The sequence below is a fragment of the Lithobates pipiens genome, unplaced genomic scaffold, assembly GCF_037356315.1.
Source record: "Lithobates pipiens isolate NorthernLeopardFrog02 unplaced genomic scaffold, aLitPip1_a1.2 Scaffold_10, whole genome shotgun sequence".
Lineage (NCBI taxonomy): Eukaryota > Metazoa > Chordata > Amphibia > Anura > Ranidae > Lithobates > Lithobates pipiens.
In genome coordinates, this window is record NW_027507686.1 from 99,384,618 (window position 1) to 99,411,196 (window position 26,579).

The following is a 26,579-nucleotide window of genomic DNA, read 5'->3' on the forward strand; positions in this document are numbered from 1 at the left end:
GTTGCCAAGAGAGGGTCCAGAATCTTTGTGAAGACTCGAGGGGCCGTCGCGAGCCCGAACGGCAAGGCCACAAATTGAAAATGGCGTCGCTCTACCGCGAACCTTAGATACTTTTGGTGTGCGGGAAAAATTGGCACATGGAGCTATGCATCCTTGATGTCTATTGATGCCATAAACTCTCCCCCTTGCAGGGAGGAGACCACAGTGCGAATTGACTGCATTCGGAAGGACCGGATGCGTAAAAACCAGTTCAGATCCTTCAGATCCAGGATAGGTCTGACACTTCCATTTGGCTTTGGAACAGTGAAGAGATGCGAGTAAAACCCTGAACCCTGTTCTTTTGGGTCCACTTCTACTATCACCCCCTTTGATAGTAAGTGATCTAAGGCCAGAAATAGCAGTCTTTGCTTTACTGGGTCCCTGGGGATCCTTGACCTTAGAAAGCGAGAAGGTGGAATCTCCTGAAACTCCAGCTTGTAGCCCAGAGATACCGAAGAGACCACCAATCCCTGCTCACTCAATTTAACTGGGCCCACAAAAATCCCAGACTTAAGCAGTCACAGCTGACATTGTCTAAACAACAGGGAGGGTTGGTTCTCCCTGACTTGCAACGCTACTACCTGGCCTCCCATCTGGGGCGTGTATTGGACTGGCATCGAAACAAACTTTCTAAGCTCTGGGTGCAACTAGAACAATCTCACTCCCGAATTCCGCTAAGAAGCACCATGTGGTGCTATAAGGATTTACCCACAGAATTGACGTCACATCCCACTATAGGGGCTTCGTTGAAAGTCAGTCACCTGATCGCTACCCAAAACACACTCACGTCTTTGACTTCCCCCCTATTCCCTATACGTGGCCATCCGAACTTTGAACCGGGGACCCACTTAGAAATTCCAACCTAGACCACGCGTCTAAATTCGTCATTGATGGAAAATGGCCTTCTTTCTCAACCCTAAGAGATCCGACAGGGCTTTTCCAACTGCCTTTTTGGAGAGCGGCGCAACAACATAATTTCCTCCATTCCATCCCCAATCCTCAAACTTTCGCCCGCCCTCAGACGGAGTTTGAGACTCTATGCAGGAGCGAAGGCCCTTTTTCCCACATTCTCTCTCAAACAGATCACCCACATTTAACCTGTCTGTCCAACTGGGAAAAGGACCTTAATTGCTCGTTTTCCCCAGCACAGAGACAACGCATTATCACTTTGGCTCTCAAAACCTCGCTGTGCACGAAGATACAGGAGACGAATTTTAAACTTTTCACCAGGTGGTATTTGACACCATCAAAGCTGCATAAATGTTTCCCCTCTTCCTCGAACATATGCTGGAGGTGTGGAGAAGAAGAGGGCACATTGCTCCACATTTTTTGGTCCTGCCCCAGCTTGGTGGACTTCTGGACAGAGATCCGATGCATAACACAAAAATTCACAGACTTCTCCATCCCGGAAGAGGCTGCATTCTTTCTCTTGCACCATTCACAGATTCCCATTAAGAAGTACAAAAAATCAATTTTACGGCATGTGATAAATGCGGCGAAATCCTGCATCCCTCTCTATTGGAAAAAATGTTCCCCCCCTTTCATTACTCACTGGCTTAGGAAAATAGAGGACATTAAAAAAATGGAGGACTTGATCCTCACATCACAAGGTAAACAAGAATTTTTTAAACAAACCTGGGACATCTGGAATAGCTTTATATTCTCGCTGGAAAGATGTCGCCTGCTATCGCCTTAGTGTTCTGAGCTTTCCTTGACTGGCCCCTTGGGCAGTGGCTGCCATCGTGTCTCGTCTCCTTTTCTCCTTACCTGATCTTTCACCCCTTCTCTTTTATGCCTTCCTCCCCTATCTCTCACCCCCTCTTTTGGAAAAAGTGGAAAATTGGCAATGACGGCCCCACACCCCCCTCTGGATGGATTATCCAGGGGGGGCCTGGGGTTTGTGTGACCCTGGATCTTGGTACAGTACTTTATCCGTGCCTCGAATCATTATGATTGATGGAAGGCAGACTCTCAGTTGCAAATATACCAGTATCAAGTATTGTTCAGCTGCTTTTTGCTCTGTATTTCTCTGTTGCATTATGTACTCAGGGGACCCTCTTCCCCTGTTTGGAGAAAAAATTATATTTGAAAAAAAAAAAAAAGCCTACGACACCTGGTATTCCCAGGCGGTCTCCCATCCAGTTACTAATCAGGCCCGACAATGCTTAGCCTCCAAGATAAGACGAGATGGAACACATTCAGGGTGATGTGGCCATAGCCAATATCTTCAGGCACAATCAAACTCGCTTGACAAACGCCAAGAAGGTCACCTTGGGAACAAGCGGAAAAAATAGGTCAACGGCAACAACATAAAAAGAAGATTACGGCATCTGGAAATCCCAGGCGGTCTCCCATCCAGGTACTAAACTGGTCCCAACCCTGCTTAGCCTCTGAGATCAGATGAGATTGGGCTCTTTCAGGGTGATGTGGCCATAGGAGATTTCTTCAGGCACTCTCAACCCTCTTGACTAACGCCAAGATGGTCACCTGGGAAACAAACAAATTAAACAAGTCAACGCCAACAACATAAGAAGAAGTCTACCGCACCTAGTATTCCCAGGTGGCCTCCTATCCGGGTATTAAAAAGGCCCGACCCTGTTTAGTCTCTGAGATCAGACGAGATCTGGTGCTTTCAGGGTTATGTGGCCATAGGCGAGCTCTTCAGGCACTCTAAAACCTCTTGACAAATGCCAAGATAGTCACCTTGAGATACAAGCGAAAAGAAACAGGTAAATGTCAACAACATAAAAAGAAGAATACGGCACCTGGTATTCCAACGCCATCTCCTATCCAGGTACTAACTAGGCCCAACCCTTCTTAGCCTCCGAGATGAGAAGAGATAGGGCTCTTTCAGGGTGTTGCTGCTGTAAGCGATCTCTTTGGGCAGTCTCAAGCCTCTTGACAAATGCCAAGATGGTCACCTTGGGAAACAAGCGAAAAAAAACAAACAAATCAACGCCAACAGCATAAAAAGAAGCCTACAATAACTGGTATTCCCAGGTGGCCTCCCATCCAGGTACTAACCAGGCCAGACTCTTCTTAGCCTCCAAGATCAGACGAGATTGGGTGCTTTCAGAGTGATGTGGCCATAGGCAATCTCTTCAGGCACTCACAACCCTCTTGACAAACACCAAGATGGTCACCTTGGGAAACAAGTGAAATAAAAACAGGTCAACGGCAACAACATAAAAAGAAGCCTACAACACCTGGTATTCCCAGGCGGTCTCCCATCCAGGTACTAACAAGGCCCGACTCTTCTTAGCCTCCAACATCAAACGAGATCGGGTGCTTTCAGGGTGATGTGCCCGTAGGAAATCTCTTCAGGCACGTTCAACCCTCTTGACAAACGCCAAGATGGTCACCTTGGGAAACAAACAAAAAAACAAGTCAACGCCAACAACATAAGAAGAAGTCTACAGCACCCAGTATTCCCAGGTGGTCTCCCATCCGGGTATTAACAAGGCCCAGACCCTGTTTAGCCTTTGAGATCAGACGAGATCTGGTGGTTTCAGGGTTATGTGGCCATAGGCGAGCTCTTCAGGCACTCACAACCCTCTTGACAAACACCAAGATGGTCAACTTGGTAAACACACAAAACAAAAACAAGTCAACGCCAACAACATAAAAAGAAGCCTACGGCACCTAGTATTCCCAGGTGGTCTCCAGTCCAGGTACTAGCAAGGCCCAACCCTGTTTAGCCTCTGAGATCAGAGGAGATCGGGCGCTTTCAGGTTTATGTGTCCATAGGCAATCTCTTTGGGCACTCTCAACCCTCTTGACAAATGCCAAGATAGTCACCTTGAGATACAAGTGAAAAAAAACAGGTCAATGTCAACGACATAAGAAGAAGAATACGGCACCTGGTATTCCAACGCCATCCCCTATCCAGGTACTATCTAGGCCCAACCCTTCTTAGCCTCAGAGATGAGAAGAGATAGGGCTCTTTCAGGGTGTTGCTGCTGTAAGCGATCTCTTTGGGCACTCTCAACCCTCTTGACAAATGCCAAGATTGTCACCTTGGGAAACAAGCGAAAAAAAACAAACGAATCAACGTCAACAACATAAAAAGAAGCCTACAATAACTGGTATTCCCAGGTGGTCTCCCATCCAGGTACTAACCAGGCCTGACTCTTCTTAGCCTCCAAGATCAGACGAGATTGGGTGCTTTCAGAGTGATGTGGCCATAGGCAATCTCTTCAGGCACTCTCAACCCTCTTGACAAACACCAAGATGGTCACCTTGGGAAACAAGCAAAAAAAAAATAAGTCAATGCCAACAACAACAACTTAAAAAGAAGCCTACGACACCTGGTTTTCCCAGGCGGTCTCCCATCCAGGTACTAACAAGGCCCGACTCTTCTTAGCCTCCAACATCAACGAGATCGGGTGCTTTCAGGGTGATGTGCCCGTAGGCAATCTCTTCAGGCACTTTCAACCCTCTTGACAAACGCCAAGATGGTCACCTTGGGAAACAAGCAAAAAAAAATAAGTTAATGCCAACAACTTAAAAAAAAAGCCTATGGCATTGAGAAATCCCAGGCGGTCTCCCACCCAGGTACTAACCAGCTCCGAACCCTGCTTAGCCTCTGAGATCAAATGAGATTGGGCTCTTTCAGGGTGATGCGGCCATAGTAGATTTTTTCAGGCACGCTCAACCCTCTTGACAAACGCCAAGATGGTCACCTTGGGAAACAAACAAAAAAAACAAGTCAACGCCAACAACATAAAAAGAAGCCTACAGAACCTAGTATTCCCAGGCGGTCTCCCATCCAGGTATTAACAAGGCGCAACCCTTTCTAGCCTCTGAGATCAGAGGAGATTGGGCGCTTTCTGGGTGATGTGCCCATAGGCAATCTCTTTGGGCACTCTCATCCCTCTTGAAAAATGCCAAGATAGTCACCCTGGCAAACAAGCGAAAAAAAACAGGTCAACGCCAACAACATAAAAAGAAGAATACGGCACCTGGTATTCCAAGGCCGTCTCCCATTCAAGTACTAACTAGGCCCAACCCTTCTCAGCCTCCGAGATCAGAAGAGATAGGGTGCTTTCAGGGTGATGCGGCTGTAAGCGATCTCTTTAGGCACTCTCAACCCTCTTGACAAATGCCAAGATGATCACTTTGGGAAACAAGCGAAAAAAACAGGTCAACACCAGCAACATAAAAAGAAGCCTGTGGCATTTGGAAAACCCAGGCGGTCTCCCATCCAGGTACAAACCAGGCCCAACCCTGCTTAGCCTCTGAGACCAGACAAGATTGGGCGCTTTCAGGGTGTTGTGCCCGTAAGCAATTTCTTTGTGCACTCTCAACCCTCTTGACAAATGCCAAGATGGTCACCTTGGAAGACAAGGGAAAAAAAAACAGGTCAACGCCGACAACATAATGAGAAGCCTACGGCACCTGGTATTCCCAGGCTGTCTCCTATCCAGGTACTAACCAGGCCCATCGCTGCTTAGCCTCTGAGATCAGATGAGATTGGGCTCTTTCAGGGTGATTTGGCCGTAGGCACTCTCTTTGGGCACTCTGAAGCCTCTTGACAAAGGCCAAGATGGTCACCTTGGGAAACAAGCTAAAAAAAGCAGGTCAAAGCCAACAACATAAAAAGAAGCCTACGGCATCCGGTATTCCCAGGCGATCTCCCAATCAAGACATTAACCAGGCCAGATCCTTCTATGGCACCTGGTCTTCTCAGGCAGTCTCCCATTCAGGTACTAACCAGGCCTGACGCTGCTTAGCCTCTGAAATCAGACGAGATCGGGTGCTTTCAGGGTTATGTGGCCGTAAGCGTTCTCTTCAAGAAACGCCCAACCCTCTTGACAAACGCCAATATGAGAAGAAGCCCATGGCACCTGGTATTCCCAGGCGGTCTCCCATCCAAGTACTAACCAGGCCCGACACTGTTTAGCCTCTGAGATCAGACGAGATTGGGTGCTTTCAGGGTGATGTGGCCGTAGGTGATCTCTTTGGGCACTCTCAACCCTCTTCACAAACGCCAAGATGGTCACCTTGGGAAACAAGTGAAAAAAAAAACAGGTCAAGGCCAACAACATAAAAAGAAGCCTACGGCACCTGTTATTCCCAGACGTTCTCCCATCCTGGTACTAACCAGGCCCGACACTGCTTAGCCTCCGAGATCAGACGAGATCGGGTGCTTTCAGGGTGATGAGGCCATACGTGATCTCTTTGAGCACTCTCAACCCTCTTGTTAAACACCAAGATGGTCACCTTGGGAAACAAGCGAAAATAAACAGGTCAACGCCAACAACATAAAAAGAAGCCTACCGCACCTGGTATTCACAGATGGTCTCCCATACAGGTATTAACCAGGCCGCACACTGCTAGGCCTCCGAGATCAGATGAGATCGTGCGCTTTCAAGGTGATGTGGCCATAGGTGTTCTATTCAGACACTCTCAACCCTCTTGACAAATGCTAAGATGGTCATCTTGGGAAACAAGTGAAAAAAAAACAGGTCAACACCAACAACATAGACCCTGGCGGTCTCACATCTGACCCTGACCCTGCTTAGCCTCTGAGATCGGGCGCTTTCAGGGTGATGTGGCCTTAGGCTAACGCTTCAGGACATACTCAAAACTCTTGACAGATGCTAAAATGGTCACCTTGGGAAACAAGCGGAAAACAAACAGGTCAAAGCCAACAATATAAAAAGATTCCTATGGCACCTGTAATTAGGTACTATCCAGGCCGGACCCTGCTTAGTCTCTGAGATCAGATGAAATCGGGCGCTTTCAGGGTGATGTGGCCGTAGGAGATTTCTTTGGGCTCTCTCAGCCCTCTTGACAAATGCCAAGATGGTCACCTTGGGAAACAAGTGGAAAAAAAATAACATGTCAAGGCCAACAACATAAAAAGAAGCCTACGGCACCTGGTATTCCCAGTCGGTCTCCCATCCAGTTACTAATCAGGCCTGACAATGCTTAGCCTCCGAGATCAGACAAGATCGGGCACTTTGCTTGTGATTTGGCCGTAGACACTTTCTTTGGGCACTCTCAACCATCTTGACAAACGCCAAGATGGTCATCTTGGGAAACAAGCGGAAAAAAACAGGTCAACGCCAACAACATAAAAAATAAGATTTTTATATACAGCTTACCTGTAAAATCCTTTTCTTGAGAGTACATCACGGGACCCAGGAGCTTCATTACATAGTGGGTTATATAGGCACCTCTGGTGATTGGACACTGGTTAACCCCCAATTAAGGAGAATTCCTCCCCTATATAACCCCTCCCATATGGGAGGCACCTCAGTTCTGTAGCAAAGCAATAGAAAAACCACGTAAAACCCAAGAGGGGCGGGAGCTCTGTGTCCCGCTATGTACTCTCAAGAAAAGGATTTTACAGGTACCGTATATACTCGAGTATAAGCCGAGATTTTCAGCCTCTTTTTTGAGGCTGAAAGTGCCCCCCTCGGCTTATACTCGAGTCATCGCTGTCTGCCCGCTCGATCAGCGTGTCGAGCAGACAGACAGCGGCCATTCTATAATTCAAAAGCCGCGCCTCCGGCTCCGCCTTCGCCTGTGATAGGCGGAACACTGAATTTCCCAGCAGCCTGTGTTCCGCCTATCACGGACATCGTATCATCCTTGTACTACGGACGAGGATGATACGATGTCCGTGATAGGCGGAACACAGGCTGCTGGGAAATTCAGTGTTCCGCCTATCACAGGCGAAGGCGGAGGCGCGGCTTTTGAATTTTACAATGGCCGCCGAGGCGCCGACGAAGAGGGCACGGGACGGAGGCAAGGCAAGGCACGGCACGGGACGGGACGGGACGGAGGCAAGGCACGGCACGACACGGGACGGAGGCAAGGCACGGCACGGGACGGAGGCAAGGAGGCAAGGCACGGGACGGAGGCTCGGGACAAAGGCTCGGGACACAGGTAGGCTGGACACACACACACACACACACACACACACACACACACACACACACACACACACACACACGGATGGATGGATGGAGACACACACACACACAGGGATGGATGGATACACACACACACAGGGATGGATGGATGGATGGAGACACACACACACAGGGATGGATGGATGGATGGAGACACACACAGGGATGGATGGATGGATGGAGACACACACACACAGGGATGGATGGATGGAGACACACACACACAGGGATGGATGGATGGATGGATGGAGACACACACACACAGGGATGGATGGATGGATGGACACACACACACACAGGGATGGATGGACGGACACACAGGGATGGACGGACACACAGGGATGGACGGACACACAGGGATGGACGGACACACAGGGATGGACGGACACACACACAGGGATGGACAGGCATGTCTCACCCTCGGCTTATACACGAGTCAATAAGTTTGCCAGTTTTTTTGGGGGTAAATTGGGGGCCTCGGCTTATATTCGGGTCGGCCTATACTCGAGTATATACGGTAAGCTGTATATAAAAATCCTATTTTCTTGATCATACATCACGGGACACAGGAGCTTCATTACATAGTGGGATGTCCCAAAGCAATGCTCAGATTGAGGGGAGGGAGACACAGATCATAATATATAGACCGCCAAGGACCAGAGGACCTAAACTGCAGCCTGCAGTACACTGCGCCCAAAGGCGATATCCTCTTGCCCTCTGACATCCACCTGATAGAATCTGGTGAATGTGTGGACTGATGACCAAGTTGCAGCCTTTCAGATCTGAGCCAGGGAGGCCTGGTGATGCACTGCCCAAGAAGCACTTACAGCCCTAGTTGAGTGCGCTTTCACTTGAAAAGGAGGGATCTTCCCTTTAACACTATAGGCCTGAGAAATAATCTGTCTAATCCACCTTCCGGCAAAATAAATAAGCAATCAGTTTTCCTTATCTGAGCAGTTGCCTGAAGATAGATACTGATTGCCCTTACCACATCCAAAGTGTGCAAAGATTCTTCTTCTGCGGACTGTGGGTCCGGAAAAAAGGATGGTAGGATTACATCTTGATTCAAATGGAATCCTGAAACCACCTTAGGCAGAAAGGACCTGTTGGGACGCATTACCACCCGGTCCTTATGAATAATTAGATACGGCTCTTTGCTGGAGAGAGCTGCTAGTTCTGACACTCTTCTAGATATGGCTACCAAGAAAAACTTTTTTTTAGTCAAAAGAACTAACGAAGCCTGGTGCAAAGGTTCAAAAGGTTGCCCCTGCAAAGCTGAGAGAACCAAATTCAGAACCCATGGGCATACCGGAGGTTTGACTGGCGGCCTTATCCGCATAGCCCCCTGGATGAAAGCCTGCACCAGGGAATGCGATGCAAGTGGCTTCTGAAAAAACACTGACAAGGCCGAAATCTGCACCTTGATAGTGCTTACGGCAAAATTAATTTCTAGGCCTGACTGGAGGAAGGCCAAGATCCTGCTAATGACATACTTTCTAGGATGCCATTCCCTGAGTTCACACCAGGAAACATATGCCCTCCAGATTTTGTAGTAAATAAGCCTGGAGGCCGGCTTTCTGGCATTGACCAGAGTAGAAAGGACTGGCCCCAAAAGCCCACGGTCTCTCAGAATGTGGGTCTCAGCAGCCAAACCGTCAAATTCAGACTGTGTAAAGCAGCATGGTAAATTGGACCCTGTGAGAGCAGATCTGGCCGGAGAGGGAGGATCCACGGCCTGCCTACTGCCAACTTCATGATCTCTGCGTACCACGGTCACCTGGGCCAAGCCAGGGCTACCAATAGAACCAACTTTGTCTCCCTCTTGACTTTTTCCAGGAACCGCGACAGAAGTGGGCACGGGGGGGAAGGCATAAATCAAATTGTACTTATCCCAGGGAACTGTCAGAGCATCCGACCCCTGAGCGAGTGTATCTTGACACAAATTTGTCCAGTTTTCTGCTGGACGCAAACAGATCTACGTCTGGAGTACCCCACCTGCGACATATGTTCCAAAACACGGCGGGGTGCAGAGCTCATTCTTCTGGGCACGACTGCTGGTGGCTCAGAAAATCCGCCTGCCAATTTTCCACTCCTGGAATGAAGACTGCAGAAAGGCATGGTACATGCCCTTCTGCCCAGACAAGTATGCGATTCACCTCTTTTTGCACAACCAGACTCCTGGTACCGCCCTGGTGATTGATATAGGCCACTGCTGTGGCATTGTCGGACTGAACCCGAACAGGGAGACCCCGTAGTCTGAAAGACCAGTTTATGAGAGTCATATAAACTGCCCGGATCTCCAAGACATTTATGGGCAATAGCTTCTCGATCGCAGACCATTTCCCCTGCGAGCATGTCTCCTCCAACACTGCTCCCCAGCCTGTCAGGCTGGCATCTGTCGTAATAATCTTCCATGGAAGAGGAAGAAAAGTTTTGCCTTTCAGCAAATTCTCGGTTTGTAACCACCAGACGAGACTCTTGCGTGTCCCTGGGGATAGACGCATAGGAAGATCCAAGGACTGGGGCTTCCTGTTCCAAGCCGCAAGGATGCATCTTTGCAGAGGCCTTGAGTGGAACTGGGCGAATGGAATGGCCTCGAAGGAGGCGACCATTTTCCCTAACAGTGTCATGCACAACCGAATGGGGGTAGATCTTCTGCCCAGAATTAGGTGCACCAGATCCCCAATGGCCAAGGCTTTTGGCCTTGGTAGAAACACCTTGCCCTGAGCGGTGTCGATAACCATACCCAGGTATTCCAACCTGGTAGCAGGCTGTAGGGACGACTTTTCTAGGTTTATAATCCAACCTAGGCGTTCCAGGTGTTCTAGCGTTCTGGTAACACTGTGGTTCAGGAGCGCTACTGTTTTCTCTATGAGAAGCAAATCATCTAGATAAGCCATGACGGCTATACCCTGAGCTGTTAGGTTTGCCAAGAGAGGGTCCAGAATCTTTGTGAAGACTCGAGGGGCCGTCGCGAGCCCGAACGGCAAGGCCACAAATTGAAAATGGCGCCGCTCTACCGCGAACCTTAGATACTTTTGGTGTGCGGGAAAAATTGGCACATGGAGCTATGCATCCTTGATGTCTATTGATGCCATAAACTCCCCCCCTTGCAGGGAGGAGACCACAGTGCGAATTGACTGCATTCGGAAGGACCGGATGCGTAAAAACCAGTTCAGATCCTTCAGATCCAGGATAGGTCTGACACTTCCATTTGGCTTTGGAACAGTGAAGAGATGCGAGTAAAACCCTGAACCCTGTTCTTTTGGGTCCACTTCTACTATCACCCCCTTTGATAGTAAGTGATCTAAGGCCAGAAATAGCGGTCTTTGCTTTACTGGGTCCCTGGGGATCCTTGACCTTAGAAAGCGAGAAGGTGGAATCTCCTGAAACTCCAGCTTGTAGCCCAGAGATACCGAAGAGACCACCCACTTGTCCAGGATCTCTTCCCGCCAGGCTTCCACAAACTGCAGGAGCCTTCGGCCGAGCGGGGGCGCCCCTTCACAAGGAAGCTTTTGGGCTCTGCTTGGCAGGCTTTCGCCCCCAGGATTTCTTCTGCCCCTGGGCCCGGCCTTGAGCCTTTCCTGTAGAGGGGGGTTGAGAAGGCTGTCGCCACTGCTTAGAGCTTGATGCTACGGGAGAGAGAGAACGCCTAAATGATGGACATTTTGACTGGAAGGAGAGTAGATTTACCCCCTGAAATTTTTTGGACGAATTTGTCTAATTCTTCTCCAAACAAATGTTCCCCTTTAAACAGGAACCCAATCAAATGCTTCTTGCATGATAGCTCAGCTGCCCAATTCTTTAGCCATAGGGCCCTTCGCATGTGTACCAACAGGAGAGACAAACGAGATGCTTGTTGGACAGAATCCAAAATTGCATCAATCATGAAACACAGAATTTGAGGTATTTCTGCATAATTCTCCACTTCCTCACTGGGAAGGAGGCCAAGCAACTGCTTAACCTGTTCCTTGAGGAACTGACACAACCTCCCAGCTGCGACTGTAGGTTGCACTACAGCGCCAGTCATGGAAAAAGAGGCTTTTAATAATGTTTCCAGCTTCTTATCAGTTGGATCTTTAAATACTTGAGCATTATCCAAAGGACAGGTCAGGTTTCTATTCACGCAAGAAACAGCCGTATCGACAGATGGGACCCCCCATTTCTTGGTGAAACTTTCCTCCAAAGGATAAAGCATAGAAAACCTTTTAGGAGGAGCAAACAGTTTATCGGGATGTTCCCAATCCTCATACAACAATTTATCCATTAATCCATTTTTCCATGAATTGGAAAGGAAAAGGCAGTCTGTGGGATTTTCCTGACTCCCAGGGAAGAAACAGAGGACATAGTTTTCTGAGCGCCTTGGAGGAGAGGACTCTCTCCTCTTCCTCTGATTCATTCAACTGCTCAAGATCCCTGTCCCAAGATAGGGATCTCTCCTCATTGTCAGAAGTGTCATCTGAAAGAGGAATCTCAGCAGATGGAGGGGATCTACCCCTTTTCCTGCTATCTTTCAGGGAAGCTGAAATAAAATGATTCTCCCTTCAAAACCCTCCAATGTAGCCCTAAGGGAGTCCTCAGTGATGTATATCGGGGCTGAAATATTAGGAGAGGCTGCAAAACCTGACAGGGGCACTGACATCCTGTGAGGCTGGCTCCAGTCTTGCAGGGGGGGATGGTAACCTACAGGCATTTTTAGAACCCCCTACACCTAGGCGGTGACTTACCAGTGCCCTTGTTACCTCCCCCTGAGACCCTCTTATGAGGAGACATAGTCCTAAGCTACAAAGCAGAGGTACTAGTACAAAGGGCAATCACTGTTGTGCTTAAAGTCTCACAATAAATATATATGCTTAAACTGCACAACCTGATGCTGAGTAGGTGTCTTAGATTTGCCTGGATCCAATCCCTTGGGATGCTTACTGCCCACAGCTCCTGTGTCTCCACTTACAGCCCCCTGACGCTCTGGGCTTTTTAAAACTGCCGCCTGGCGCTTGCACAGTACAGCGCCATGCACACCGACCACACTCCCCCCTCCTCCATTAGCACGGGAGCGTGCTCGGCGCACGTGTTCACGTGCACGAGGACCGCCGATATCCAGGGGGGAAGGGAATCACCATCGTTGCTGCATGGGACCCCCAGACTACGTGGGACCCCTGTATTACCTTCATTGTGGCAGAGATTGCAGTGGAGACGCGAGTCATCTGGGAGAACCAGGCTTCACTGAGCGTGTGTATCTGAAAGGCATGTAAGTATGCATCAGGCTGCTCTTACTTCCTCTAGTGGTGGAAACCAGGTAAGACATACAACTACTCAATGAATAAATCCATAATATAATTTATATAGGATTAACTTCCCTTACCTGTCCTCGCCGCAGGAATTGCTGAAAACAGACAGATTCCAGTCTTCACCCATTATGGCGGGCAGAGTTGTGCCAACCTTCAGGTTTTTTTTGGGGTTGCTTCTCAGAAGAACCTCCTACCTGGACCGTGTAAAAGACTCTGCCAGAAACTCTCATGCCACAATGTAAATAATACACCAAGTCTGGTTTTCCCAGAGCCCAGTCTTCCAATAGGAGAGGACTTACAGGCAAAACCTAATTTCTTCGGATGACGAGGCCCGGGTACCATATCATATTGGGAGTCAAAATATCGGCCCGAGATATGGATCTGGTCTGTTGTAGCCCATGTTCATAGCACATGTTTTACGTGACCAACCACCATAGACACTGGCGAAAAAACTGAGGTGCCTCCCATATGGGAGGGGTTATATAGGGGAGGAATTCTCCTTAATTGGGGGTTAACCAGTGTCCAATAACCAGAGGTGCCTATATAACCCACTATGTAATGAAGCTCCTGTGTCCCGTGATGTATGAACAAGAAATAAGCATACGGCACCTGGTATTCCCAGTCGGTCTTCCATCCAGTTACTAATCAGGCCCGACAATGCTTACCCTCCAAGATCAGACAAGATCGGGCACTTTCAAGGTGATGGGGCCATAGGCGATCTCCTCGGGCTCTCTCAACCATCTTGACAAGCGCCAACATGGTCATCTTGGGAAACAAGCGAAAAAAACCAAGTCATTGCCAACATTGGAGGCTAAGCAGGGTTGGGCAATCAGTTTCCTTGCCTGAAATAGGCATCTCAGAACTGCCATCTGGCTGCTTTCCGGGTTTCCAACTCCTTCAACTAATCCCAGGAGACAATACTTCACCTCCATCCGGGTGGAGGTTCCAACCACCCGATTAATGGTTCCTGTCACCTCCGTCCAGTAGCGGATCAACTTCGGGCATCTCCAAAACATGTGCATCATGTCTCCCCCCATGTTCCAGCACCGGGGGCAACTTGCGTCCGGCCGTTACAGAAGACAGGCTTGGGTATACATCCAAGTTGACAGTGTATACAGAAGACTGGGTAGTGTATACAGAGAGTCTAGTGGGTACAGAAGACAGGCTGGTGTATCCTAGCTAGTTTTTACAGTCTAGTGTATACAGAAGACAGGCTGTGGTATACAGAGGGTTTAGTGTATTCAGAGAGTCTAGTGTATACAGTCGGCGAGTGTATACATAAGACTGGCTAGTTTACATAGTGTTTACAGAGATGCAAGGGTGTACAGAGAAGCTGGTATATATAGAAGACTACAGCATACAGAAGAAAGGCTAGTGAATATAGAATACAGACTCGTGTATGCAGACAGGCTTGAGTATACAGAGATGCTAGAGTAAACAGTGAGGCTGGGGTACACAGAGAGGCTAGTTTAAAGAGAGGCTAGTATATACAAAGATGTTAGTGTATATAGAGAGGTTAGTGTATAGAGAGGGTCGAGTGTATACAGAAAGGACAGTGCATATAGAGAAACTAGTGTGTAAAGAAGACAGGCTATACATCAAAGCTGACAGTGTATACAGAAGACTGGGTAGTGTATACAGAGAGTCTAGTGGGTACAGAAGACAGGCTGGTGTATTCTAGCTAGTTTTTACAGGCTAGTGTATACAGAAGACAGGCTGTGGTATACAGAGGATTTAGTGTATTCAGAGAGTCTAGTGTATACAGTCGGCGAGTGTATACATAAGACTGGCTAGTTCACACAGTGTTTACAGAGATGCAAGGGTGTGCAGAGAAGCTAGTATATATAGAAGACTAAAGCATACAGAAGAAAGGCTAGTGAATACAGAATACAGACTCAGATAGGCTTGAGTATACAGAGATGCTAGAGTAAAAAGTGAGGTTGAGGTACACAGAGAGGCTAGTTTAAAGAGAGGCTAGGATATACCAAGATGTTAGTGTATATAGAGAGGTTAGTGTATAGAGAGAGTCGAGTGTGTACAGAAAGGACAGTGCATATAGAGAAACTAGTGTGTACAGAAGACATGCTTGGGTATACATCAAAGCTGACAGTGTATACAGAAGACTGGGTAGTGTATACAGAGAGTCTAGTGGGTACAGAAGACAGGCTGGTGTATACAGAGATGCTAGTTTATACAGATAGACTAATGTTCTAATGCTCTATTTTGCATATTTGTAATTCTCCACATCAACTGTCACATTGATATAACCACTGACTTATTTTGCTTTATTTATTATTAGAAATACTATCTCAAAATCCGGTTAAATCTATTCACTTCGATGAGGTCTACCGCTACGGTAATGCAAAATGTTCACAAAACCATCCATTTGCTACCAGACATGCTGCACATACTAAGAGTAATGTAAATATCGCTCGCTAACGATGTAAACAGTTTTATTGCTTTTCTGACATTAACCGAGTATCTCTGACATTAACTGAGTATCTCTCTGCACTAGGATTCTAATAATAATAATAATAATAGGATTGTGTAATGCAAAGATCAACTAGTCTAATATAAGATTTCTCAATGGTACCGGCATATCCTTTAAATTTAGACTAACGCAACTATTTTCGGCCATTCTCAAGCTAAGCTTTCAATCTCTTACCGTTGAAACAGCGATACTTTCTCCCTGCAACATTAAGACATTTAAATGTCCTATTGGTCGCCTATATTATACAACTCTCTGAAAAGCATATATGTAGAGAATAAACCTAGTCTTACATCTTAATAAAACAGTTTTATTGCTCAACCAGTATCAGCTGCCATTACACAAGCAAATAAACGTTTCCACTGTTTCACTCTATTTTCTGTATTACTTCTTTTTCTCCACCTTAACTGTCACAGTTAAAACACAGTGACAAAACATTTCTTTTTACCGCAGCAAAATGTGAGAAAAGCAGTGTAAGCCGTCTTTCTGCCATATGCTTCAGAAAATTAATGTACCGCTTTTAAATTCATATCAATTTTAACATTTACTGATAGCAATTACTGATATTACATTACGATTATACCAGTGGAAAAGGACTGCGTAATGGAACTGTCAAATTAATCATAATCTCAGAGTTAACTTATCTGATAAATTTACGATTTACTCAACGATTTACTCAACGATTTAAACTGAGGATATTACTTTGCAACTATCCCTTGATCCCTTTTGTGTATTCACTTTATCTCGACCTATATATACTGCCTCAATATTTTCCTAATTTGTTTTGCTATACTTATTATTATTATATTATAGAGATTACTATCTCGAAATCATTGTAAACCTAACCATAGTTATAATGTCTACAGCTAATTTTACGTTAAAACAAAATTCACACAAAATCATCTTTTTCGGGGGCGTGGCTTGGCCAGCGGCGAGGATGGCGGCGCACTAACTGAGCTCCGGGGAGAAAGTCAGCAATCAGCACAGTTTGTCCCACACCAGCGGCTCAATATGGGCAAAAAAAACGCAGCTAACCCCTCACTCGAGTGTCCGGAGGAACCCAAGCAGCGGAACAGCCAGGAACATTAACGAGATTTTCAAATCTCAATCCCTGCAGAGGGCGAGCGGCCCTGACAAGATGGCGCGGGCACATGGCGAAGAGGATGATCTTGGTGAGGACTCTCAATCCGCTACAGAAGACGCAGGTAGGAGTCTTTCACATTCCTCCCGGCCCCTCACATACGATCATATGTCGGGCTTCGCTGCGGATATTAAATCCACATTTTCGGCAGCAATAACGGACCTGAAAACCAATCTGCTGGTTTTAACGGAAAAACTCACAGCAGTAGAGGCGGCGGGGAAAAGGAGGGATAAGGACATCCGTGCTTTGGAGTCAGTGGCTGTGGCACACTCCTCTCACTTCATAGAGATGAACCGCCATTTAGAGGACCTGGACAATAGGGGGAGGAGGAATAACATCAGGGTGCGGGGGATCCCTGAGTCTGTGGAGTCTGACCAGATCGTCCCTGCCTTACAGAGACTTTTTAACAGCCTTCTGGACAGACAGGAAGACACCGCCATAGACTTTGTACGAGCGCACAGGGCGCTCAGAGCGAAGGGACCAGACTCGGCCCCCCCCCAGGGATATTATTTGTTGCCTCCAGAGCTTCCCTCTTAAGGAACATATTATGAGACGAGCCAGGAGAAACGACCGCATTGTCTTCAATGGAGCAGCCATTATGCTTTTCTAGGACCTGTCTCAGATCACATTGCGCAACCGGAGGGCCTTGCGCCCTCTGCCAGATGTCCTTAGAGAGAGAGAGATCAGGTACACATGGTGCTTCCCTTTTGCATTGGTGGCGACACATGGCGGCAAGCAGTTTTCCCTGCGCACTCCACGGGACCTCCCGGACTTCTGCGAGGCACTGCACCTGGAACCAATGTCCCTACCGGAGTGGTATCAGGAATTTGCGACACCGGTGGATTCTCAGGAACCTTCTGGCTCCGTGTACTCCACACCTGAAAAACGCCTACCGAAGCGCATGAGGGGCACTAAAGGGAACCACCCCGCCATGGGTACTCCTAATCCCAGACCAACTCCATCTAGAGCCAGGGCGGAGGATCAGGACTAAGCTGTTTGTTCCTCTGTCCAGTGAACTGTTCGTGGGAAACTTCTGGATCATACCTGCTGGTAACGTGGCTATCACTTGGGAAGTTGGAAGGGGGGTTTAGAGTTGGCCGCTCCGGTGGATAAGCATTCAACTACTTTAGAGAAGTATTAGCCCGCTACTTAGGAAACATGCTGCTCAACATCTGGTGCGGGGGTTGTGTCACACTTAACTGGACGGAGCTGCTATAGAAATTGGATGCAGAAACCTACCTCCCCACAAACATTCATTTTATGATCCTACACCAGGAAAATGCTTGGGAGGCAGGAGCATCGGGGAACGTTCTGCAAAGCCTAGGGACTGGGAGACGGTGTGTCACACTCTTTGTACCGGACAGGTACTGCACCGGATGGTCGCTGGATTACCAATCCCTTCGAGGCTCACCCAAGCTAGGATTACGAATTGCCTCTGGGACATTGGCTCTTTAATGCTCTTGCAGCTTGAAGTCCACATCTAATTTCCACTCGAGTCGAATCAGCTTTATGAATAGGACACACTTGCTTTGCTGCGATCCGGGCAGCAGAGGAACATTGAGACAAGGCCACAGCTTCCCGTAAGCAGCAGGTTTAACCTATATCCCAGTTATCGCTGATCCAGAGGGGACATATTCCTTGGACACTTGCCTAGAGGGATATGATTCCCATTCCATCTCGAAGATGTGAAGAACAGGGACGACAGACTTTTAAAATTTTCTAGTTTCTATTTGCTGACTTTCTATCCCATTTCAGTATGTTACTTATCTGTTTGTTCTTAGACACTGTGATTGTTAGCCGTTGGAGGTGTTTCTCTATTTTTCTTCTTAGTGAAGAAGTGTTTTACAGTGTCTTTGTTAATTGCCTGCCTAGGTCAGCTCCACAGACCGAGCGAATCGCTTTCTGGACTGACCCACAACCCTACCAAGCTCTCCTGGATCGGGCAATCCACCCGACCTGAGGAGAAGCTACTTTGCTACCCAGGGGGCTGAGTTCAGCTCGCTGAGGTTAAATAACTGATCACTTATCTCTCGGGAGCGGTCCCCTCCTATCCGCCACTCCCGGTTTTCTTTTACCCTTTCCTAATCTTCTTCTCTTTCTTGTCTTTCTTCTCTCTTATATATCTCATATCTCCTATAAGGGTTCTAATATCTACAACATATTATAAGACTCTGATAATAGGTATAATTCTCATCGGGCATTTCTTGATAACCATATGTTTTTTTCTTGTCTTTTTTCTTTTTTTTGTTTGGCATAGCTTCATTTATCTTTTAGAGTTCCAAATTTTGGTGGGTGGGACCAACATAGACAACGGTTCGCAGACATCAGCTTAAAATTCCCTTCTTATGGCTTACTCAGAGTTGGGCCCCGGGCCCATGGTGATCTCTCATAATGTGCAAGGCCTAAATGTTCCAGAGAAGAGAACCACAGTCCTCAGAGAATTGCAAAAAGGCACTTTCAACCCTCTTGACAAACGCCAAGATGGTCACCTTGGGAAACAAGCAAAAAAAAATAAGTTAATGCCAACAACTTAAAAAAAAAGCCTATGGCATTGAGAAATCCCAGGCGGTCTCCCACCCAGGTACTAACCAGCTCCGAACCCTGCTTAGCCTCTGAGATCAAATGAGATTGGGCTCTTTCAGGGTGATGCGGCCATAGTAGATTTTTTCAGGCATGCTCAACCCTCTTGACAAACGGCAAGATGGTCACCTTGGGAAACAAACAAAAAAAACAAGTCAACGCCAACAACATAAAAAGAAGCCTACAGAACCTAGTATTCCCAGGCGGTCTCCCATCCAGGTATTAACAAGGCGCAACCCTTTCTAGCCTCTGAGATCAGAGGAGATTGGGCGCTTTCTGGGTGATGTGCCCATAGGCAATCTCTTTGGGCACTCTCATCCCTCTTGAAAAATGCCAAGATAGTCACCCTGGCAAACAAGCGAAAAAAAACAGGTCAACGCCAACAACATAAAAAGAAGAATACGGCACCTGGTATTCCAAGGCCGTCTCCCATTCAAGTACTAACTAGGCCCAACCCTTCTCAGCCTCCGAGATCAGAAGAGATAGGGTGCTTTCAGGGTGATGCTGCTGTAAGCGATCTCTTTAGGCACTCTCAACCCTCTTGACAAATGCCAAGATGATCACTTTGGGAAACAAGCGAAAAAAACAGGTCAACACCAGCAACATAAAAAGAAGCCTGTGGCATTTGGAAAACCCAGCGGTCTCCCATCCAGGTACAAACCAGGCCCAACCCTGCTTAGCCTCTGAGACCAGACGAGATTGGGCGCTTTCAGGGTGTTGTGCCCGTAAGCAATTTCTATGTGCACTCTCAACCCTCTTGACAAATGCCAAGATGGTCACCTTGGGAAACAAGGGAAAAAAAAACAGGTCAACGCCGACAACATAATGAGAAGCCTACGGCACCTGGTATTCCCAGGCTGTCTCCTATCCAGGTACTAACCAGGCCCATCGCTGCTTAGCCTCTGAGATCAGATGAGATTGGGCTCTTTCAGGGTGATTTGGCCGTAGGCACTCTCTTTGGGCACTCTGAAGCCTCTTGACAAAGGCCAAGATGGTCACCTTGGGAAACAAGCTAAAAAAAGCAGGTCAAAGCCAACAACATAAAAAGAAGCCTACGGCATCCGGTATTCCCAGGCGATCTCCCAATCAAGACATTAACCAGGCCAGATCCTTCTATGGCACCTGGTCTTCTCAGGCAGTCTCCCATTCAGGTACTAACCAGGCCTGACGCTGCTTAGCCTCTGAAATCAGACGAGATCGGGTGCTTTCAGGGTTATGTGGCCGTAAGCGTTCTCTTCAAGAAACGCCCAACCCTCTTGACAAACGCCAATATGGTCACCTTGAGAAACAAGCAAAAAAAACAGGTCAAAGCCAACAACATAAAAAGAAGCCCATGGCACCTGGTATTCCCAGGCGGTCTCCCATCCAAGTACTAACCAGGCCCGACACTGTTTAGCCTCCGAGATCAGACGAGATTGGGTGCTTTCAGGGTAATGTGGCAGTAGGTGATCTCTTTGGGCACTCTCAACCCTCTTCACAAACGCCAAGATGGTCACCTTGGGAAACAAGTGAAAAAAAAAACAGGTCAAGGCCAACAACATAAAAAGAAGCCTACGGCACCTGTTATTCCCAGACGTTCTCCCATCCTGGTACTAACCAGGCCCGACACTGCTTAGCCTCCGAGATCAGACGAGATTGGGTGCTTTCAGGGTGATGAGGCCATAGGTGATCTCTTTGAGCACTCTCAACCCTCTTGTTAAACACCAAGATGGTCACCTTGGGAAACAAGCGAAAATAAACAGGTCAACGCCAACAACATAAAAAGAAGCCTACCGCACCTGGTATTCACAGATGGTCTCCCATACAGGTATTAACCAGGCCGCACACTGCTAGGCCTCCGAGATCAGATGAGATTGTGCGCTTTCAAGGTGATGTGGCCATAGGTGTTCTATTCAGACACTCTCAACCCTCTTGACAAATGCTAAGATGGTCATCTTGGGAAACAAGTGAAAAAAAAACAGGTCAACACCAACAACATAGACCCTGGCGGTCTCACATCTGACCCTGACCCTGCTTAGCCTCTGAGATCGGGCGCTTTCAGGGTGATGTGGCCTTAGGCTAACGCTTCAGGACATACTCAAAACTCTTGACAGATGCTAAAATGGTCACCTTGGGAAACAAGCGGAAAAAAAACAGGTCAAAGCCAACAATATAAAAAGATTCCTATGGCACCTGTAATTAGGTACTATCCAGGCCGGACCCTGCTTAGTCTCTGAGATCAGATGAGATCGGGCGCTTTCAGGGTGATGTGGCCGTAGGAGATTTCTTTGGGCTCTCTCAGCCCTCTTGACAAATGCCAAGATGGTCACCTTGGGAAACAAGTGGAAAAAAAATAACATGTCAAGGCCAACAACATAAAAAGAAGCCTACGGCACCTGGTATTCCCAGTCGGTCTCCCATCCAGTTACTAATCAGGCCTGACAATGCTTAGCCTCTGAGATCAGACAAGATCGGGCACTTTGCTTGTGATTTGGCCGTAGACACTTTCTTTGGGCACTCTCAACCATCTTGACAAACGCCAAGATGGTCATCTTGGGAAACAAGCGGAAAAAAACAGGTCAACGCCAACAACATAAAAAATAAGATTTTTATATACAGCTTACCTGTAAAATCCTTTTCTTGAGAGTACATCACGGGACCCAGGAGCTTCATTACATAGTGGGTTATATAGGCACCTCTGGTGATTGGACACTGGTTAACCCCCAATTAAGGAGAATTCCTCCCCTATATAACCCCTCCCATATGGGAGGCACCTCAGTTCTGTAGCAAAGCAATAGAAAAACCACGTAAAACCCAAGAGGGGCGGGAGCTCTGTGTCCCGCTATGTACTCTCAAGAAAAGGATTTTACAGGTAAGCTGTATATAAAAATCCTATTTTCTTGATCATACATCACGGGACACAGGAGCTTCATTACATAGTGTGATGTCCCAAAGCAATGCTCAGATTGAGGGGAGGGAGACACAGATCATAATATATAGACCGCCAAGGACCAGAGGACCTAAACTGCAGCCTGCAGTACACTGCGCCCAAAGGCGATATCCTCTTGCCCTCTGACATCCACCTGATAGAATCTGGTGAATGTGTGGACTGATGACCAAGTTGCAGCCTTTCAGATCTGAGCCAGGGAGGCCTGGTGATGCACTGCCCAAGAAGCACTTACAGCCCTAGTTGAGTGCGCTTTCACTTGAAAAGGAGGGATCTTCCCTTTAACACTATAGGCCTGAGAAATAATCTGTCTAATCCACCTTCCGGCAAAATAAATAAGCAATCAGTTTTCCTTATCTGAGCAGTTGCCTGAAGATAGATACTGATTGCCCTTACCACATCCAAAGTGTGCAAAGATTCTTCTTCTGCGGACTGTGGGTCCGGAAAAAAGGATGGTAGGATTACATCTTGATTCAAATGGAATCCTGAAACCACCTTAGGCAGAAAGGACCTGTTGGGACGCATTACCACCCGGTCCTTATGAATAATTAGATACGGCTCTTTGCTGGAGAGAGCTGCTAGTTCTGTCACTCTTCTAGATATGGCTACCAAGAAAAACTTTTTTTTTAGTCAAAAGAACTAACGAAGCCTGGTGCAAAGGTTCAAAAGGTTGCCCCTGCAAAGCTGAGAGAACCAAATTCAGAACCCATGGGCATACCGGAGGTTTGACTGGCGGCCTTATCCGCATAGCCCCCTGGATGAAAGCCTGCACCAGGGAATGCGATGCAAGTGGCTTCTGAAAAAACACTGACAAGGCCGAAATCTGCACCTTGATAGTGCTTACGGCAAAATTAATTTCTAGGCCTGACTGGAGGAAGGCCAAGATCCTGCTAATGACATACTTTCTAGGATGCCATTCCCTGAGTTCACACCAGGAAACATATGCCCTCCAGATTTTGTAGTAAATAAGCCTGGAGGCCGGCTTTCTGGCATTGACCAGAGTAGAAAGGACTGGCCCCAAAAGCCCACGGTCAAATTCAGACTGTGTAAAGCAGCATGGTAAATTGGACCCTGTGAGAGCAGATCTGGCCGGAGAGGGAGGATCCACGGCCTGCCTACTGCCAACTTCATGATCTCTGCGTACCACGGTCACCTGGGCCAAGCCAGGGCTACCAGTAGAACCAACTTTGTCTCCCTCTTGACTTTTTCCAGGAACCGCGACAGAAGCGGGCACGGGGGGGAAGGCATAAATCAAATTGTACTTATCCCAGGGAACTGTCAGAGCATCCGACCCCTGAGCGAGTGTATCTTGACACAAATTTGTCCAGTTTTCTGCTGGACGCAAACAGATCTACGTCTGGAGTACCCCACCTGCGACATATGTTCCAAAACACGGCGGGGTGCAGAGCTCATTCTTCTGGGCACGACTGCTGGTGGCTCAGAAAATCCGCCTGCCAATTTTCCACTCCTGGAATGAAGACTGCAGAAAGGCATGGTACATGCCCTTCTGCCCAGACAAGTATGCGATTCACCTCTTTTTGCACAACCAGACTCCTGGTACCGCCCTGGTGATTGATATAGGCCACTGCTGTGGCATTGTCGGACTGAACCCGAACAGGGAGACCCCGTAGTCTGAAAGACCAGTTTATGAGAGTCATATAAACTGCCCGGATCTCCAAGACATTTATGGGCAATAGCTTCTCGATCGCAGACCATTTCCCCTGCGAGCATGTCTCCTCCAACACTGCTCCCCAGCCTGTCAGGCTGGCATCTGTCGTAATAATCTTCCATGGAAGAGGAAGAAAAGTTTTGCCTTTCAGCAAATTCTCGGTTTGTAACCACCAGACGAGACTCTTGCGTGTCCCTGGGGATAGACGCATAGGAAGATCCAAGGACTGGGGCTTCCTGTTCCAAGCCGCAAGGATGCATCTTTGCAGAGGCCTTGAGTGGAACTGGGCGAATGGAATGGCCTCGAAGGAGGCGACCATTTTCCCTAACAGTGTCATGCACAACCGAATGGGGGTAGATCTTCTGCCCAGAATTAGGTGCACCAGATCCCCAATGGCCAAGGCTTTTGGCCTTGGTAGAAACACCTTGCCCTGAGCGGTGTCGATAACCATACCCAGGTATTCCAACCTGGTAGCAGGCTGTAGGGACGACTTTTCTAGGTTTATAATCCAACCTAGGCGTTCCAGGTGTTCTAGCGTTCTGGTAACACTGTGGTTCAGGAGCGCTACTGTTTTCTCTATGAGAAGCAAATCATCTAGATAAGCCATGACGGCTATACCCTGAGCTGTTAGGTTTGCCAAGAGAGGGTCCAGAATCTTTGTGAAGACTCGAGGGGCCGTCGCGAGCCCGAACGGCAAGGCCACAAATTGAAAATGGCGCCGCTCTACCGCGAACCTTAGATACTTTTGGTGTGCGGGAAAAATTGGCACATGGAGCTATGCATCCTTGATGTCTATTGATGCCATAAACTCCCCCCCTTGCAGGGAGGAGACCACAGTGCGAATTGACTGCATTCGGAAGGACCGGATGTGTAAAAACCAGTTCAGATCCTTCAGATCCAGGATAGGTCTGACACTTCCATTTGGCTTTGGAACAGTGAAGAGATGCGAGTAAAACCCTGAACCCTGTTCTTTTGGGTCCACTTCTACTATCACCCCCTTTGATAGTAAGTGATCTAAGACCAGAAATAGCGGTCTTTGCTTTACTGGGTCCCTGGGGATCCTTGACCTTAGAAAGCGAGAAGGTGGAATCTCCTGAAACTCCAGCTTGTAGCCCAGAGATACCGAAGAGACCACCCACTTGTCCAGGATCTCTTCCCGCCAGGCTTCCACAAACTGCAGGAGCCTTCGGCCGAGCGGGGGCGCCCCTTCACAAGGAAGCTTTTGGGCTCTGCTTGGCAGGCTTTCGCCCCCAGGATTTCTTCTGCCCCTGGGCCTGGCCTTGAGCCTTTCCTGTAGAGGGGGGTTGAGAAGGCTGTCGCCACTGCTTAGAGCTTGATGCTCCGGGAGAGAGAGAACGCCTAAATGATGGACATTTTGACTGGAAGGAGAGTAGATTTACCCCCTGAAATTTTTTGGACGAATTTGTCTAATTCTTCTCCAAACAAATGTTCCCCTTTAAACAGGAACCCAATCAAATGCTTCTTGCATGATAGCTCAGCTGCCCAATTCTTTAGCCATAGGGCCCTTCGCATGTGTACCAACAGGAGAGACAAACGAGATGCTTGTTGGACAGAATCCAAATTTGCATCAATCATGAAACACAGAATTTGAGGTATTTCTGCATAATTCTCCACTTCCTCACTGGGAAGGAGGCCAAGCAACTGCTTAACCTGTTCCTTGAGGAACTGACACAACCTCCCAGCTGCGACTGTAGGTTGCACTACAGCGCCAGTCATGGAAAAAGAGGCTTTTAATAATGTTTCCAGCTTCTTATCAGTTGGATCTTTAAATACTTGAGCATTATCCAAAGGACAGGTCAGGTTTCTATTCACGCAAGAAACAGCCGTATCGACAGATGGGACCCCCCATTTCTTGGTGAAACTTTCCTCCAAAGGATAAAGCATAGAAAACCTTTTAGGAGGAGCAAACAGTTTATCGGGATGTTCCCAATCCTCATACAACAATTTATCCATTAATCCATTTTTCCATGAATTGGAAAGGAAAAGGCAGTCTGTGGGATTTTCCTGACTCCCAGGGAAGAAACAGAGGACATAGTTTTCTGAGCGCCTTGGAGGAGGGGACTCTCTCCTCTTCCTCTGATTCATTCAACTGCTCAAGATCCCTGTCCCAAGATAGGGATCTCTCCTCATTGTCAGAAGTGTCATCTGAAAGAGGAATCTCAGCAGATGGAGGGGATCTACCCCTTTTCCTGCTATCTTTCAGGGAAGCTGAAATAAAATGATTCTCCCTTCAAAACCCTCCAATGTAGCCCTAAGGGAGTCCTCAGTGATGTATATCGGGGCTGAAATATTAGGAGAGGCTGCAAAACCTGACAGGGGCACTGACATCCTGTGAGGCTGGCTCCAGTCTTGCAGGGGGGGATGGTAACCTACAGGCATTTTTAGAACCCCCTACACCTAGGCGGTGACTTACCAGTGCCCTTGTTACCTCCCCCTGAGACCCTCTTACGAGGAGACATAGTCCTAAGCTACAAAGCAGAGGTACTAGTACAAAGGGCAATCACT

The 26,579-nt window shown here is 47.7% G+C and overlaps 13 pseudogenes; all 13 read right to left on the bottom strand.

Annotated features, from left to right (window-relative positions):
- Positions 1-3,014: 3,014 nt before the first annotated feature.
- LOC143942870 (5S ribosomal RNA) lies at positions 3,015-3,133 on the bottom strand (annotated as a pseudogene).
- Positions 3,134-3,233: 100 nt separating this feature from the next.
- On the bottom strand, positions 3,234-3,352 carry LOC143947635 (5S ribosomal RNA; annotated as a pseudogene).
- Positions 3,353-3,449: 97 nt separating this feature from the next.
- LOC143950887 (5S ribosomal RNA) lies at positions 3,450-3,569 on the bottom strand (annotated as a pseudogene).
- Positions 3,570-4,109: 540 nt separating this feature from the next.
- Positions 4,110-4,228, bottom strand: LOC143955159 (5S ribosomal RNA; annotated as a pseudogene).
- Positions 4,229-4,334: 106 nt separating this feature from the next.
- LOC143951814 (5S ribosomal RNA) lies at positions 4,335-4,452 on the bottom strand (annotated as a pseudogene).
- Positions 4,453-5,424: 972 nt separating this feature from the next.
- On the bottom strand, positions 5,425-5,543 carry LOC143956892 (5S ribosomal RNA; annotated as a pseudogene).
- A 330-nt stretch (positions 5,544-5,873) lies between these two features.
- LOC143954717 (5S ribosomal RNA) lies at positions 5,874-5,992 on the bottom strand (annotated as a pseudogene).
- A 101-nt stretch (positions 5,993-6,093) lies between these two features.
- On the bottom strand, positions 6,094-6,212 carry LOC143955682 (5S ribosomal RNA; annotated as a pseudogene).
- Positions 6,213-6,908: 696 nt separating this feature from the next.
- On the bottom strand, positions 6,909-7,027 carry LOC143944710 (5S ribosomal RNA; annotated as a pseudogene).
- A 13,262-nt stretch (positions 7,028-20,289) lies between these two features.
- On the bottom strand, positions 20,290-20,408 carry LOC143956898 (5S ribosomal RNA; annotated as a pseudogene).
- A 378-nt stretch (positions 20,409-20,786) lies between these two features.
- LOC143957335 (5S ribosomal RNA) lies at positions 20,787-20,905 on the bottom strand (annotated as a pseudogene).
- A 101-nt stretch (positions 20,906-21,006) lies between these two features.
- Positions 21,007-21,125, bottom strand: LOC143956788 (5S ribosomal RNA; annotated as a pseudogene).
- A 696-nt stretch (positions 21,126-21,821) lies between these two features.
- LOC143950333 (5S ribosomal RNA) lies at positions 21,822-21,940 on the bottom strand (annotated as a pseudogene).
- Between the last annotated feature and the right edge of the window lie 4,639 nt (positions 21,941-26,579).